The following is an 18,247-nucleotide window of genomic DNA, read 5'->3' as shown; positions in this document are numbered from 1 at the left end:
CCCAGTGCGGGGGTGGGGGGGTGGATTAAGCTGTTTTGTGCTCAGTTTTTTGCATTTCCATTTGTGCTACAATGTAGAGTTCTAATGATATAATTTTTCTATTTTTATTAAGTAGCATTCACTTAATGCAAAATATATTTTTATATATGAAATTTACTATTAATAAATTAAAATTACTAGAATATCTTGTTTGACAACTTAAAAATACAGATTAATCTTCTTATAATAGAGATCCATAATCAACAGGACTTACATACATATTGTCCATTACTGATTAGTAGAGCATGAAGGTGGAGAGTAGCAACAAAGATTTAAGCTGTGTTTATGTGCCACTAAACATTATTTTGGCAGAGTTTGGGTCAAAATTAATAGGGTGGTCTGCTATTTTTTAGGACCAATAGCTCAATTATAATATTTCAGGAGATGAATTTCATGTAATTCACATGTTTGTATGACCCTGATGTGGGAAAAATGTTATGTGATGGAAAAGCAAGAAAATTGATCCAGTTTTTTATATTCCAGGCAGAAAACTATATTTCAGATTTTTACTCTTGACCTTGTTGAGCCTGAGTGAACCTCTGAACAACTTATTCATAAATTTTTCTGTGTCCTTTTTAAATATTACAGTAATCTGCAAGGTTGATCAGTGTCCTAAATGGGAAAACCCGGTTCTGAAATGTCAGATTAAATAAGCTGCATATGTATTGTTCAAATTTGGAATTTTTACAACTTTAATGAGAGTTATTGTGGGTACTTGAATTTCATTCTTTACTACAATTAAACCTCAGAATCTAATTAAATTACATAAATTGTCATTCATTCTGACAACGGATTTCTAAAAACAGACCAAATTTGTATTTTTCTTTGGGATCAAACATTGCTTTTTGCTACAGAAGAAAGATATATTAGAATATTATTTTTACTTTAAGTAGAAATGCCCTTTATATCATTTTTGACCTTCTGACTGCTCTAGTTGTTATTGCACCAAAATCAAATAAAAAAGGAAATAAATAAAACACTCTTTCTGTATATAGTGATTAGCCATTTTATCACACAAAAGATGTTTTTACTTGTTAGAAAACACAGATCTGACATTTATTAATTTAGTTTGAGAAAAAGTATTAGTCCTAACTCAAAGCAAATTTGGAGGTTATAGGAGGCTCTTAATTTATTAATATTGATAATACAATCAGATAATTAACAGTCATAGAGTGGGAGTAGATTGCTATAAAATATTTGTAGTATTTTTACTCTTTTAAATATGAATTAATCTCCTTATCATGTATAATGACAAAATTGTACTTATTATACATAATCATTTCTCCATTAACAATTTTTATACCTCCACCACCAATTTTATTTGTTTTAATTATTTCCCAGTATAAGTTATTTCTGTGTCTTGGCCACCGTGAATAATGCAATGAACATAGGGGTACATATATCTTTCTGAATAAATGTTTTTAATTTTTGGGGGGTAGATTCATAGAAGAAAGATTGCTGGGTCATATGGTAACACTATTCTTATTTTTTTGAGGAGCCTCCATACTGTTTTCCATAGTGGCTCTATCAGTTTACATTCCCATCAGCAGTTAATGAGTATTCCTTTTTCACCACAACTTCTCTGACACTTGTTATTACTTGTGCAGTTGATTATAGCCATTCTACCAAGTATGAAGTGATATATCATTGTAACTTTGATTTGCGTTTACCTTATAGCTAGTGAAGTTGAGGCTCTTTTCATATATCTGTTGGCCATTAGTATGTCTTTTTGGAAAAGGTGTCTGTTCAGGTACTCTGCCCATTTTTTAATTGGATTGTTTGGTGTTGAGTTGTATGAGTTTTTTATGTACAGGGTGTCCCAAAATATGTATATACACTATAACAGATGATAGCTCAATTTTGACAATGAAGTGTATTTTGATGAAGACTGTCTTTATAATTATTCAAGGTGTGTGTATACATTTATTGGGACACCCTATATTTTTATATTAACCTCTTGTTGAAGCTATTGTTTGAAAATACGTTTTCCCATTCAGTTGGTTGCCTTTTTGTTTTCTTGGCAGTTTCTTTTGCTGTGCATAACCTTTTTAGTTTGATATAGTCCCATTCATTGATTTTTGCCTTTACTTCCCTTGCCTTTGGGGTCAAATTAAAAAAATCTCCTCTAAGACCAAGATTTATAAGTTTAGCACCTATGTTTTATTCTATGTATTTATTGTTTCAGATCTTATATTTAGGTCTTTGATTCATTTTGAATTAATTTTTGCACATGGGGACAACTGTAGTTTAGTTTCACTTTTGTGTGTGACTTTCCAATTTTCCCAGCAGCATTTATTGAAGAGGCTTTATTTTCCCATTGTATGTTTTTGTCTCCTTTGTAAAAAATTATTTGCCCGTATACGTGTGGTTTTATTTCTGAGCTGTCAATTCTGTTGCAGTGGTTTGTGTATGTTTTTCTGTCAATACCATACTGTTTTGATTGCCATTGCTCTGTAGTATCATTTGAAGTCAGGTAGTGTGATATCTCTGGCTTTGTTCTTTATTATTATTATTATTATTATAAAGAATGACTTAGCTATTCCTGTTCTTTTGTGGTTCTATGCAAAGCTGATTATTTTTTGTTTTATTTCTTTAAAAATGTCATTGGGTCCTAGCCAGTTTGGCTCAGTGGATACAGCATCAGCCTGTGGACCATGGGTCCTAGGTTTGATTCCGGTCAAGGGCACATACCCAGGTTGCAGGCTCCTCCCTGGCCCAGGGCCCTGATCTGCAACCAATCATTGTGTTTCTATCACATCGATATTTCTCTCTGTCTTTTCCTCTCTTTTCCACTCTCTCTAAAAATTAATGAAAAAATATCCTCAGTTGAAGATTAACAAAAAAATAAAATAAAATAAAATAAAATAATGAAAATGTCTTTGCAATTTTGCTGGGGATTGCATTAAATGTGTATATTGCTTTATGGAATAAGGCCATTTTAACTAAGTTGATTTTTCCAATCCATGAACATGAAAATTCTTCTATTTAATTGTCTTTTTCAATCTCTTTTAATAAATCTTTGTAGTTTTCAGTATATAGGTCCTTCATATCCTTTGTTAGGTTTATTCCTAAGTATTTTATGCTTTTGTTTGCAATTGCAAAATAATTTTTTTCCATTTCCTTTCCTGAAATGTCATTGTTCATATTTAGGAATGCAGTGGATTTTGTATCCTGAATATTTACTCTATTTGTTTATTGTTCCTAATAGTTTTATGGTGGAGTCTTTAGGGTTTTCTATATAAAAACTAGTAGCCCTGCTCATGAATCCATGCGCCAGTAGCTCTCTGCGGGGCCTGGCTGCTCTGTGCCCGCTGCCCAGAGGCTCTCCATGGCCCAGAGGCCCATCTGCAGCCGGGCATGGAATGCTTGCCTTGTCGCCAGGGCGATAAGGCAAGTATCCTCCCCCCCCCACCCCCACCGGCCGCTCCTTTCCTGCTGCCCAGAGGCCCTCTGAGGCTGGGGTGGAATGCTTGCCTCATCGCCACAGCAATGAAGCAAGCATTCTGCCAGGCCACTCACACTGCCCACTCTCAGTGGCCACCCTCCCCCCGCCAGGACTGGGGGACTCCGTTGGGGCTGAGAGGACTGGGCATCACCATCTTGTGGCTATGGGTGCCGCCATCTTTGTGATGGAGTGATGGTTAATTTGCATATTACCCTTTTATTAGATAGGATTATATCATCTGCAAAAAGTGACACTTCTTCATTCTCAATTTGGATGCCTTTTATTTCTTTCTCTTCCCTGATTGCTCTGGCTAGGACTTGCAGTGCTATGTTGAGTAAGAGTGGTAAGAGTGGACATCCTTGTCTTGTCCAAATCTTAGAGGAAAAGCTCTCAGTTTTTCACTGTTGAGTATGATATTATATGAAGGTTTGTCATATATCACCTTTATTATGTTGAAGTACTTTCCTTATATACTTATTTTATTGAATGTTTTAATCATAAATGGATGTTGTATCTTATCAAAAGCTTTTTCTGCATCAACTGATAGGATCACATGATGTTTATCCTTTGTTTTGTTAATCTGATGTGTTACATTGATCTATTTCTGTAGGTTGAACCATCCTTGTGCCCCTGTAATGAACCCCATTTGATCATGATGTGTTACTTTTTTAATGTATTGTTGTACTAGTATTCAGTTTGTTACTGTTTTGTTTAGGATTTTTGCATCTGTATTCATCAGAGATATTGGTCTGTAGTTTTCTTTTTCTTCTGTTATTCTACCCAGGTTTTGGTGTAAGAGTTAAGTTGGCCTCATAAAATGTGATAAGGAGTGTTGCCTCTTCTTCAATTTTTGGAAAATTTTGAGAAGGATAGGTATCACATCTTCCTTGAATGTTTGGTAGAATTCACTAATGAAGCCATCTAGTTCTGGACTTTTCTTTTGGGGAAGGTTTCTTGATGGATGTTTCAATTTCCTCACTGTTGACCAGTCCATTTAAATTTTCCAATTCGTCATGATTCAGTCTAGGAAGGTTATAAATTTCTAGGAACTTAAAATTTTTTCTAAGTTATTGTATTGGTGGCATACAGTTTTTCATAGTATTCTAGTATGAACCTTGGTATTTCTGTGATGTCTTTCATTTTTTATTTTCTTTATATGAGTCTTTTATTTTATAGTAAGTCCAGCCAGAAATTTGTAAGTTCAGTTAATATTTCAAAGAACTAGCTCTTTTATTATTTTTTGTGTAGGATTTTGTTCTTTATTTTATTCAGTTCTGCTTGGAATTTTATTTTCCTTCTTCTGCTGACTTTGGAGTGCTTTTGTTCTTCATTTTTCTATTTCTTTAAAATGTAATGTTCAGTTGTTTACTTGAGATTTTTCTACTTTCTTGAGATAGGCCTGTGATGATATAAACTTCCCTTTTATTACTGCTTTTGTTTCATCTCAGAAGTTTTAATATGTTGTATTGTCATTCTCATTTGTCTCTATATAACTTATTTTAATATAATTTATTGATTTTTTACAGAGAGGAAGGGAGAGGGATAGAGAGTTAGAAACATCGATGATAGAGAAACATCGATCAGCTGCCTCCTGCACAACTCCTACTGGGGATGTGCCCAAAAACAAGCTACATGCCCTTGACCGGAATCAAACCTGGGACCTTTCAGTCTGCAGTCCGACACTCTATCCACTGAGCCAAACCAGTTAGGGCTCTATATATCTTTTGATTACATGTTTTTTTCTTCTTTGGCCCAGTAATTTTTTAGTAGTAGGTTGTTTAATCTCCACATATTTATGTGTTTATTTACTTCATTTCTGTAGTTGATTTCTTTTTTTTAAATAAATCTTTATTGTTCAGATTATTACAATTCTTCCTCTTTTTTACCCCCATAGCTCCCCTCCACCCGGTTCCCACCCTACCCTCTGCCCTTACTCCCACCCCACTGTCCTCATCCATATATGTACGATTTTTGTCCAGTCTCTTCCCACACCCCCCACACCCCTTAGCCTCTGAGAATTGTCAGTCCACTCCCTTTCTATGCCCCTGATTCTATTATATTCACCAGTTTATTCTGTTCATCGGATTTTTTATTGACTTGATTTTTAGATTCACTTGTTGATAGATATGTATTTGTTGTTCATAATTTTTATCTTTACCTTTTTCTTCTTCCTCTTCTTAAAGAATACCTTTCAGCATTTCATATAATACTGGTTTGGTGGTGATGAACTTCTTTAGCTTTTACTTATCTATGAAGCTCTTTATCTGACCTTCAATTCTGAATGATAGCTTTGCTGGGTAGAGTAATCTTGGTTGTAGGTTCTTGCTATTCATCACTTTGAATATTTATTGCCACTCCCTTCTGGCCTGCATAGTTTCTGTTGAGAAATCAGCTGAAAATCATATGGGTGCTCCCATGTACGTAACTAACTTTTTTTCTCTTGCTGCTTTTCATATTCTCTCTTTGTCTTTTGCCCTTGGCATTTTAATTATGATGTGTCTTGGTGTGGTCCTCTTTGGATTCCTTTTGTTTGGGGTTCTGTGCGCTTCCTGAACTTGTAAGTCTATTTCTTTCACCAGGTGGGGGAAGTTTTCTGTCATTATTTCTTCAAATAGGTTTTCAGTATCTTGCTCTCTCTCTTCTTCTGGCACCCCCATAATTCAGATGTTGGTACGCTTGAAGTTGTCCCAGAGGCTCCTTACACTATCTTCATATTTTTGGATTCTTTCTTCTTTTTGTTTTTCTGGTTGGGTGTTTTTTGCTTCTTTGTATTTCAAATCTTTTACTTGATTCTTGCAATCCTCTAGTCTGCTGTTGGATCTTTGTATATTATTTTTTATTTCAGTCAGTGTATGCTTAATTTCTAGTTGGTCTTTTTCATATCCTTGAGGGTCTCACTAAATTTATTGGCAGTTTCTAGAAAATTCTTGAAAAACCTTATAACTGTGGTTTTGAACTCTATATCCAATAGTTTGCTTTCCTCCATTTCTTTCATTTGTGACCAGTTTCTTTGTCTCCGCATTTTGGCTGCTTCCATGAGTTGATAGAGTGGCTTTGTGTGCTAGGTGTCCTATAGGGCCCAGTGGCTCAGCCTCCCCAGTTACCTGAGGTAGACACTCTTGGTGCACCCCTTTGTGGGCTGTGTGTACAGTCTTGTAGTTAAGCCTTGATTGTTGTTGGTATCACTGGGAGGAATTGACCTCCAGGCCAATTGGCTGTGAGGATCAGCTATTTCTATGATGGGAGAACTTCTGTGTTGTAGACACCCTTATGAGGCAAGACTTGCCCCCTGAGTGTATCCCTTATGGATCTGAGGAGTTGTAATCTGGATGGTCCCACTCTGACCACTGGATACACTGGCTCTTGGATCTCCAAGGAGGTGCTAATTTAGCCTCTGCCTGAGGCCACCCAGCAGGAGCTATGGAGATATCTGCAGATTCCTCTTCTTTGTTTGGGTTTTGGAGGTTCCCAGATGAGCCCCAGCTGTGAAGCAATGCAAGCTGCTGTGGGGCCTTGGGCCTTCTTTTGGATGTTCTGGGTCTCTCTGTCTCTGCTGCAGTTTGTTAGGAAAGTTTAGATTTAAAAGACCAGGCCATTCATATGCAAAAGCCTCTGCACACAGCTTGGATGGGGTGGAGTCTCAGGGCACAGCAAACAGCAATGGCTTCCCACCAGCCCTGCCCTAAGAGGCCCCCAGGTCTCAGTGTCCCTTGGTAATCGCTGCAAGCACCTCTGAGAGTCAGCCGCCCTTGTGTTCCGCCTGCTGCCAGAGAGTCCAGTTTCTCCACATATGAGTCTGGGTCACCAGAGTCTCTCCAGGAACTGGAGTTCAGAGCAGTTGGGAGCTTGTGTCTCCCTTCAGATTGAAAAAGCCAGCCGCGTACTCCGTTGCCAGCCCTCTCTATGCGCGTGCCTCAGTACCTCTGCCCTTTACTTCCACAGCTCCTCTGAGTCTCAGTGTGCTTTTATCTTCCCTTCTAGTTGTAGAATTTCCACTTAGCCAGCCTTCCTGTGGTTCTGGATGATGTCCATTTTGTCTTTCAGTTGTAGTTTTGAAGTGGTTGTGCGAGGCAGCTATGCCACCATCTTGGTTTCTCCTCTCTGTAGTTGATTTCTAATTTCAAGGTACTGTGGTCAGAGAATATGTTTGGATAATTTAAATCTTCTTGAATTTGTTGATGCTAGTTTTGAGACCCAAAGTATGTTCTATTCTTGATAATGTGCACTGGAGAAGAATGTGTAATCTGATCTTCTGGGATCAAAGTCTCTGTAAAGGTCAATTAGGTCCATTTGAACTAATGTGTAATTTAAGGCCAATATTTATTCATTTGTTTTCTTTATGGATGATCTATCTAGAGCTATCAATGGAGTATTTAGGTCTCCTAATATGACTTTTTGTCAATTTCTCCCTTTAGTTATGTTGGTAATTGCTTTATATATTTCAGTCCTTGCTGATTGGGTACATACACTGAGTGGCCAGATTATTATGATCTCTGAATGCATAATAATCTGGCCACTCAGTATATATATATATATATATTAGAGGCCCGGTGCATGAATTCATGCATGGGTGTGGTCCAGCCAACCTGGCCAGGGGGAGGGGACATGGGCAGTTGGCCGGCCTGCCTGCTGGTCAGACTCCTGGTCCAGGGGACAATTTGCATATTAGTCTTTTATTATATAGGATATACACTGAGTGGCCAGATTATTATGTGTTCAGAGATCATAATAATCTTGCCACTCAGTGTATATATTAAGAGGTCTTTTGTCTTCTTGATGTAGTTTCCCCTCATTATAGAATGTCTATCTTTGTCTCTTGTTACCTTTGTTATCTTGAAATCTATTTTGTCAGATATACTAGTAAGTATGGCTACACCTACTTTTCTATGGATACTATTGGCTTGTAGAATCACTTTGAGTCAAACTTTGTAGATGTGTCTCCTGAAGGCAGCGTATAATTGTTGTTGTTGGTGGTGGTGTTTTATTAATCTAATCTGCTACTCTGTATTTTTTATTGGTGAATTCAGTCCATTTTAATTTAGGGCAGGGGTGGGGAATAGACAGCCCACAGGTTGTATAAGGCCTGTGAAATCATGTGGTCTAGCCCTGCCAAGGTAACCACAGGTGGGACTCCAAATTCAGTAAATCTGGGAGCTTTTTTCATAGCAACATAAATTTATATTAAGGAATTATATTAAGTTAATGATTTTATAAATATATAAATGGCCCTTGGCAGAAAAAAAGATTTTCCACCTCTGATTTTGGGTACTTATTGATGTATGAGAATTCCCTGTAGCCATTTTATATTTTGTTTTGTGGTAGCTCTGCACTTCCATTTTTTTTTTCTTTGTATTTCTGTCTCTTGTTTTTGTTTGGTGGCATTCCATACTTTTTTTTTTACCCCGTTTCCTCTTTTAAATTTGTATCTCATTTTGTTCTTTTGGTGCATGGTTACCATTGGGCTTATGAAAAATAAAATTTCATATATACAGTAGTCCTTTCTCTTTTAAATGTGTCTGATCTCTATCCTTCTTTGCAAATTCAGACCTTTATTTCCTAACCTTTTATGTTTTTGTTGTCACAAATTATCCCTGATTATGTGGTAAGTTTTTGGTGATCTTACTCATAGTTTTGTGACCTTTTATTCTTTGTTGCTGGTAGAATAATCCCTTCAGTATGTTTTTGCAATGGATATTTTCTGATGATAAATTTCCTCATCTTCTATATGTCTTGAAAATTATTTTATCTTCTTCATATCTAATAGATAACTTTGCTGGTTATATTAATCTTGGCTGATAAATTCTTTCTTTGAGGAGTTTGAATATTTGATTCCCCCTCTTCTGGCTTGCAGAGTTTCTGCTGAGAAGTACAATGATAACTGAAATGGCTTTCCTTTATAGGTTATGTTGTTCTTTTCCCTGGCTCCCTTTAAACGTCTTTCTTTGTCATTAATTTTTACAGACTTAATACAATGTGCCTTGGAGAAAGCCCTTTTGGATTGAAGTAATTAGGTGTTCTGTTTCTTTCTTGTATTCAAAAATCTCGCTCTTTCCATAGATTTGGGGAGTTCTCATCAACTCTTTGTTTGAATAGGCTCACCATTCTCTTCTCCCTCTTTTCTTCTTCTGTTATGCCTATTATTATTATATTGCTCTTTGTGATGTCAGATAGTTTTCTTAGAGTTCTTTCATTTTTTAATGCTCAAGTCTCTCTCTTTTTCCCTCTACACCATATGTCCAGCTTTATTTCCTATGCTTTTTAGTTCATTCTTTTTTTTTTCTGTAATCCTCACCCAAAGATATTTTTCCATTGATTTTCAGAGTTCATGGAAAGGAGGGGGAGAGACAGAAAAAGAGAAACATCAATGTGAGAGAGACACATGAATTGGTTGCCTCTCGCACATTCACCAGGGCCAAGGATAGAGCCTTCAATGTAGGTACCCGCCCTTGACCGCAATCAAACATGAGACTCTTCAGTCCACAGTCTGACACTGTATCCGCTGAGCAAAACAGGCCAGGGTATGTTATTTCATTCTTGATCTCTTTTATTGAGCATATAATGCTATCCAGGCCCATCCATGCTGTTGTAAATGATAAGAGTTCTTTCTTTTTTACACATGTGTAATATGTTTCAAAATATCAGCTGTTGTAAATTATGCTGTTTTGAACATAGGGGTGGGAATATTCTTTCTGATTGGTATTTCATGTTTCTTAGGTTCTATAACTAGGTGTGGGATCACTGAATCAAATGGGAGTTCCATTTTTAATTTTTTGAGGAAATTCTATAGTTTTCCACAGTGGCTATGCAGGTCTATATTCCCACCAGCAGTGTACTAGGGTTCCCTTTTCTCCACATCCTCACCAACACTTGTTTGTTGATTTATTGATGATAGCCATTATGACAGGTAAGAAGTGCTACCTCATTGTTGTTTTAATTTGCATCTCTCTGATGATTATTAACTTTGAGCATTTTTTCATGTTTCTTGGCCTTCTGTATGTCCACTTTGGAGAAGTGTTTAAGTCCTTTGCCCATTTTTAAATTGGATTATTTGTTTTCCTTTTGTTAAGTTACATGAGTTCTCTATAAATTTCAGAAATTAACCCCTTATTGGATGTATCATTGGGAAATATGTTATCCTATGCAGTGAGCTCTCTTATATCCTCTTTCAAAAAGTGTCTATTTAGGTCCTTTACCCATTTTTTGATTGGGTTGTTTATATTCCTTTTGTTAATTTGTATGAGTTCCCTATAAATGTTGGAGTTTAAACCCTTATCGGAGATAACATTGGCAAATATGTTCTCTCATGCAGTGGGCTTTCTTGTTGTTTTGCTGATGGTTTCTTTTGCTGTGCAGAAGCTTTTTATTTTGATGTAGTCCCATTTGTTTATTTCCTCTTTAGCCTCCTTTGCCATAAGAGATGTATTGGTAAACATATTGCAACTAGAGGTGTCTGAGATTTTGCTGCCTATGGTTTCTTCTAGGATTTTTATGGTTTCACAACTTATATTTAAGTCTTTTATCTATTTTGAGTTTATTCTTGTGTATGGTATAAGTCGGTGGTCTAGTTTCATTTTTCTGCATGTGCCTGTCCAATTTTCCCAGCACCATTTATTGAAGAGACTGTCTTTACTCTATTGTATGCTCTTACCTCCTTTGTCAAATATTAATTGAGCACAATAGCTTGTGTTGATTTCTGGGTTCTCTGTTCTGTTCCATTGATCTGTAAGTCTATTCTTGTGCCAGTTCTGAGATGTCTTGAGTATAGCGGCTTTGTATAGTTGATATCTGGTATTGTGATTCCTCCAATTTTGTTCTTTTTTCTCAAGATCATTGCAGCTATTCGAGGTTTTTTTTTGCTTACATATGAATGTTTGGAGTGTTTGTTCCAGATCGGTGAAATATACATGACAAACCTATACACGACAGCATACTCAATGAGCAAAAATTAAAACCATTTTCCCTAAGAACAGGAGCAGGACAGGGATGCTCACTTTCACCATTCTCATTCAACATAGTACTGGAAGTGCTAGCCATAGAAATCAGACAAGAAGAAAATATAAAAGGCATCCAAATTAGAAAGGAGGAAGTAAAACTGTCATTATTCACAGGTGACATCATGTTGTATATAGAAAACCCTAAAAACTCCACCAAAAACCTACTAGATTTAATAAATGAATTGGGCATTGTAGCAGGATACAAAATTAAAACCCAGAAATCTGGCGTTTTTATACACCACTAATGAACTATCAGAAAGAGAAACTAAACAAACAATCCAATTTACCATTGCAACAAAAATTAAGATACCTAGGAATAAACTTAACCAAGGAGGTAAAAGACCTGTACTTGGAAAACTATAGGATGTTGAAAAAAAGAGATAGAGGAAGATATAAACAATTGGAAGAATATCCCGTGTTCATGAATCGGTAGAATCAACATCATTAAAATGTCCATACTACGCTAAGCAATCTATAGATACAATGTAATCCTTATTAAAATACCTATGACATATTTCACAGATCTAGCATATTATTTTAATATCCTTGTTTCCATCTGTACGTATTTTTAAAGTGATTTTCATGGCAGTTGCTCTGGGGGTTACATTTAATATCTGAATTCGTAACAATATAGTTCAGATTAATAATGAACTTAATTTTGAGCCTACAAAAACTTGCCTTCTATATAGTTCTATTACCTCTCATCTCATCTGTACTGTTATTATGACAATTGCATGTAATACATTGTGTGCCCAACCACCAAGATTTACAACAAATACTTTACACAGTTGTCTTTAATCAGATAGGAAAAGAAATTAAGAACAAAAACATACATTACTACCTAATATTTATGTTAACCTATGTAGTTACTCTGAAAGGTGTTTTTTATTTCTTCATGTTGATATGAGTTACTGTCTTAGTGTCCTTATATTTTAAACTGAAGGATTCCTTTTAGTGTTTATTATAGGGTAGATATGCTAGTGAATAATTTCATCACTTTTTATTTATTTAACTTGGAAATCTTAATTTCCTTATTTTTAAAAGTGAAATTTATTAAATATAGCATTCTTGGCTACTGTCTTTTCTCATTCAGCACTTTGAATATGTCATCCCACTGTCTTGTGGCCTCCATGGTTTGATCAGAAATAGGTTGTTAACCTTATTGAGTCCCTTGTACATATGAGTCACTTCTCTCTTGCAGATTTTTAAGGTTACAGATATTTTTTTTTATTTTTGTTAAATTATTAACATAACATTGTTTAATAAGATTTACTGGATGGAAATGTAAATTTCTATAATACATGTTCTTTATATTGCATTGTGTGCCCACCATCCATAGTCACATCATCTTCTGTCATCACATATTTGGCCCCCTTTACCCATTACAATGTCCCCACCTCCCTTCCATCTGGTAACCACTATACTGTTATCTGTGTCTATGAATTTCAGTTTTATAGTCTACATCTGAATGAAATCATGTGGTTCTTAGCTTTTTCTGACTGATTTATTTGGCTTAGCATGATATTATCAGGGTTCATTAATGTCACAAATGGCAGTATTTCATCTTATGGATGAGTATTATCCCAACATAAATATGAAAAATTCTCTACTTCACTTGCTATTAGGGAAATGCAAATAAAAATTATACTGAGATACCAAATCACACCTGTTGGAATGATTATTAGCAACAAGAGAAGTAATAACAAAAATTGGAGAGGTCATTCAGAGAAAGAAATGCTTATTCACTGCTGATGGGAATGTAAACTGGTACAGCCACTATGGAAAACAGTACTAAGGTTTCTCAAAAATTTGAGAATATGGTTATCATATGACCCAGCAATTCTTCTTCTAGGTATATACCCGAAAATTTTGAAAATATTTATTTTCAAATATATAGGCACCCCTATGTTCATTGCAGCATTATTCACAGTGGCCAAGACATGGAAACAACCTAAGTGCCTTTTGATAAATTATTGGATAATGAAGATGTGGTACATATATACTATAGAATACTACTCCTTTTCAGCATTCTCTCTTTCCCTTTGGTTTAAAAGTTTAATTATGAAGTGTCTTGATGTAGATTTATTGGAGTATATACTCTTAGGAGTTTATTGATATTCTTGGATGTGTTCATTAATCTTTCTTATCAAAATTGGGAAGTTTTTTTCATTATTATTTCTTCAAATACACTTTCTGCCCTTTCCTGTCTCCTCTCTAATTATGTAGTTTCTATTATGTGCATATTGGTGGAGTTAACATTGTTCCACCAGTCAACAAGGTTTTCATCATTAAAAAAATTCTTTTACTTATTGAATTTATTGTAATGCCACTGATTCATAAAATCATATCGGTCCCAAGTGTACAACTCAATAAACCACCATCTGTAGACTGCATTGTGCACCCACCACCCAAATCAAAGTCTTGTTCCATTCCCCTTTGCCCATATCCACCTACCCTCCACCACCCTTTTTCTCTATCAACACATTATTGTCTGTGTCTATGTGATATGCTTTTTTCTTTAATCCCTTCATCCAGGCCCCAAGCTGCCTCCCTTCTGACAGCTGTCAGTCTGTTCCATGAATTCATGCCTATGTTTCTATTTTGTCAATCAGTTTATTTTTTCACTAGATTCCACATACAAGTGAGATCATATGATATTTGTCTTTCTCTAACTAGCTTACTTGACTTAGCATAATAATGTCCCAGTCCATCCATGCTTTCACAAAACAAAATTTCCTTTTTTATGGCTGGGTAGTATTCCATTGTGTAGATGTACCACAGCTATTTTATACTTTCATCTACTGATGGGCACTTGAGCTGTTTCCAGATTTTGACTATTGTAAATAGCATAGCAATATATTCTTTCAAAATAGTGTTTCTTATGTTTTATTTTATTTTTTATTGATTTCAGAGAGGAAGGGAGGGAGATAGAGAGATAGAAACATCAATGATGAGCGAGAATCATTGATTGGCTGCCTTCTGCATGCCCACTACTGGGTGGGGGGATCAAGCCCACAACCTGGGCATGTGCCCTTGGCCGGAATCCAACCTGGGACTCTTTAGTTGGCAGGCCAACACTCTATCCACTGAACTAAACCTGCCAGGGCTCTTGTATTTTTGGATATATTCCCAGAAGTGGGATTGATGAGTCAAAAGGCAGTTCCATTTTTAATTTTTTGAGGAAACTCCATAATTTTTTCCACAGTGGTCTGCATTCCTACAAACAGTGCACAAAGTTTCCATTTTCTCCACATCCTCTCCAGCACTTGTTTGTTGATTTATAGATGATAGCCATTCTGACAAGCATGAGGTGTTATTTCATTGTGGTTTTGATTTGCATCTCTCTGATAATTAGTAAATGTTGAACATTTTTTCATATGTCTATCAGCCATCTGTATGTCCTCTTTGCAAAGTGTCTATTCTAACCATTTGACAATTTTTAATTGGGTTGTTTGTCTTCTTGGTGTTGAGTAGTATAAGTTGTTTGTATATTTTGGAAATTCACCCCTTATCAGATATGACATTGGGAAATATATTCAGCCATTCAGTTGGTTTCCTTTTTATTTTGTTGATGGTTTCTTTTGTTGTACAAAAGCTTTTTATTTTGTTGTAGTCCCACAATCTCATTCAACATAGTACTGCAAATACTAGCCATAGAAATAAAAAAAATGAAGTAAAAATGAAAGGCATCCAAATTGGGAAGGAAGGAATAAAACTGTCATTATTCACAGATGACATGATATTGTATATAGAAAACCCTAAAGACATCACTAGGTCTAATACATGAATTTGGAAGAATAGCAGGAAACAAAATTAATATTCAGAAATTAGTGGCATTTTCTATACCAATAATGAACTATCAGATAGAGAAATGAAGAAAGCAAGCCTATTTACTATTGCAACCAACAAAAATAAGGTACCTAGGAATAAATTTAACCAAGGGGGTTAGAGACCTATACTCAGAAAACTATAAGATACTGAAGAAAGAAACTGAGGAAGATGCAAATAAGTAGAAGCATATACTATACTATGTTCATGGATAGGAAAAATTAGCATAATTAAAATGTCCATACTACCTAAATATGTTCTTCAGTCACTCTAATTAATTTACATATTATAATGCAACTACACTGGAAATGAAATTTTCCTCCATCCTTATGGTTCATTATTTTTGCTATTTGTTATTATTGCTTAGTGACTTTTCTAGAACAATTGTTTAAATGTATATCTTTGTCATGACTAATAAGTAAACTCCTTGCTCAGTTAGTTTAATAGTCAGCTTATGATTGCACAGAAACTTTGTTAAAGGCTTGGAAACACTTCATCTCCCATTCTTTGCTGAGAGACTTTTTGTTAATAACTCTGCCTTAGCAGTGATTACATGCTTTTCCAGAGCCTCAATGTCAGCCAGAAGAGAAAGTTTAGAGCCTTGTTATTTTATTTTTAAAATTAATTTATTTTTAAATATTTTTATTGATTTCAGAGAGGAAGAGAGAGGGAGAGAGAGATAGAAACATCAATGATGAGAACAAATCATTAATTGGCTGCCTTCTGCATGCTCCACACTGGGGATCAAGCCTGCAACCTGGGCATGTGCCCTTGACCGGAATCAAACCCGGGACCCTTCAGTCTGCAGGTCAACACTCTATCCACTGAACCAAACCAGCTAGGGCACTTTTTTATTTTTTTAATTAAATTCATTGGAATGACATCAGTTAATAAGATCATATAGATTTCAACTGTATAATTCTTTGATAGATTATTTGTATATTGAATTGTGTGCCCATCATCCAATATAAAATCTGTCTCCATATCTTTGATCTTCTTTACTCTTTATCCATTCCCTCCTCACCACCTTGCTTCTCTCTAGTAACCATCATACTGTTGTCTGTGTTTATGAGTTTTTATTTGCTTTTCTTATTTGTTCATTTGTTGCTTTAAGTTTTATATCTTATATACTAGAATCCTGGTGCACGGGATTTGTGCACTCAGTGGAGGGGGGGTCCCTCAGCCTGGATTGTGAGAAGGCCCAGGCCAGGCCAAGGGACCTGTGCACGATCAGGGCTGGGGAGTGACGCGGGAGGTTGGCTAGCTGGGGAGGGATCGCAGGAGGGCTCCAGGGCATGTCCAGCACATCTCACTTAGTCCAGATCAGCTAGACCCCAGCAGCAAGCTGACCTACCAGTCAAAGTGTCTGCCACCTGGTGGTCAGTTCATGTCATAGTGAGCAATTGAGCAGCCTTAGCATATCATTAGCATATTATGCTTTGATTGGCTGAATGGCTGACCAGACCAGATGATCAAACACTTAGCATATTAGGCTTTTATAATATAGGATATTATATTGGATGTGAGCTAAATCATTTGGTTCTTAACTTTTTCTGTCTGACTTATTTTGCTTAGCATGATATTCTCCAGATACATCCATGTTCTCACAAATGGCACTATTTTATCTTTTCTTATGACTAGCTTAAGATCTTTTAAGATTCTTTTCAAGCATATTGACCTCTATTGGCATATGCATAACTCTATGTCTTCCATGGCTTTTTAGGTTCCTCATAAATATGTTGTAACTTATCAAAGTTTCTAGGAACATTTCATTCCAAAGTGTTTTTTCTTAAAGCATTTTGATTAATCATACCCTCTCAGACAGATAATACTAAATTTGGCCTGTAATTGTTTTCAACAAATACTCCTGGGAAAAGGCTTCACTCACTTCACACAGAGTGTATTTTAATCCAGTAAGATCAAATAAAGATTGCCTTGTTGGTGGGGTCTTCCATGCAACCATCAGATAGGTCAAATAGTGAAAGTTCTCTGGGAATGGGGCATTGAAGGAGCTCCTTCCCTGTTCTGCCTCATCTGGAAATTACTAGAATATTGGTTTCACTATGATTTCAGGCTGTTGGTTTACCACACACAGGGGAATGAGAATACGACACATGAAAATGACATAGACTTTGCTGTTCTTAGTGAGATTCCACCATTTTTCTTGAATAAATTTTTCCTACTTGCTGCAAATCTTTGGTTACTTTACAGAATCTTGAAAACAATATTGATTCTGATCATTTTTCCAGTTTTCTCATTGTTTTTAAGGAAGAAATAATTTTTTTAGGTCTCTTCCTGGCCAGTTTTGCTTATATTATCCCATTCATACTCACTGAATGAGTACAGCATTTCAACTCAAAGTTATCAACTAAGTAACTTAGAAAAAGTTCAGACACAAATCAACCTGTGAAGCCAAGTTTGATAAATTTTTTAAACAATGAATTGCCTATTTTGAGATTTAGAAATAACAGTAAACCCATAAAATCTAATATCATACCCATTTAAATTAAAAACTTTATTTAAGTATGCAGTTTTGGACAAAGTAGGGTGCTGCTATTTAAAGATTTTAAAGAACTACATCAAATTTATTACCATAAATATTGTCAACCAGCTGCCTTCTTTTTATTATACATTAATGCTTTTGGTACAGTTGTAAAGCTCTTAGATATGTTAGATTTTAAAATGAAATTAAAATTATGGGGGAAAGGAGACTTTTTTTTTCTTTTCAGTATGATATGCATCAGACCATCCAGTTAACAGGTTTGATGTGAGATTTAAATAACTTAGAAGGGAAGGAGATAGGCACATATGGCTCAAGGATTTTCATGTTTCATTACAAGATAGGTCTATTAGCTTTCGACTTAATCTTTGAATAATGTAATAACAACCAAAGTAGACTTCCCCATTTGTATTCTTATCCAACATGGTCATTAAACAGAAT

Source organism: Cnephaeus nilssonii, assembly GCF_951640355.1.
Source record: "Cnephaeus nilssonii genome assembly, chromosome: X".
Lineage (NCBI taxonomy): Eukaryota > Metazoa > Chordata > Mammalia > Chiroptera > Vespertilionidae > Cnephaeus > Cnephaeus nilssonii.
Note: the sequence above shows the minus strand (reverse complement) of the source record.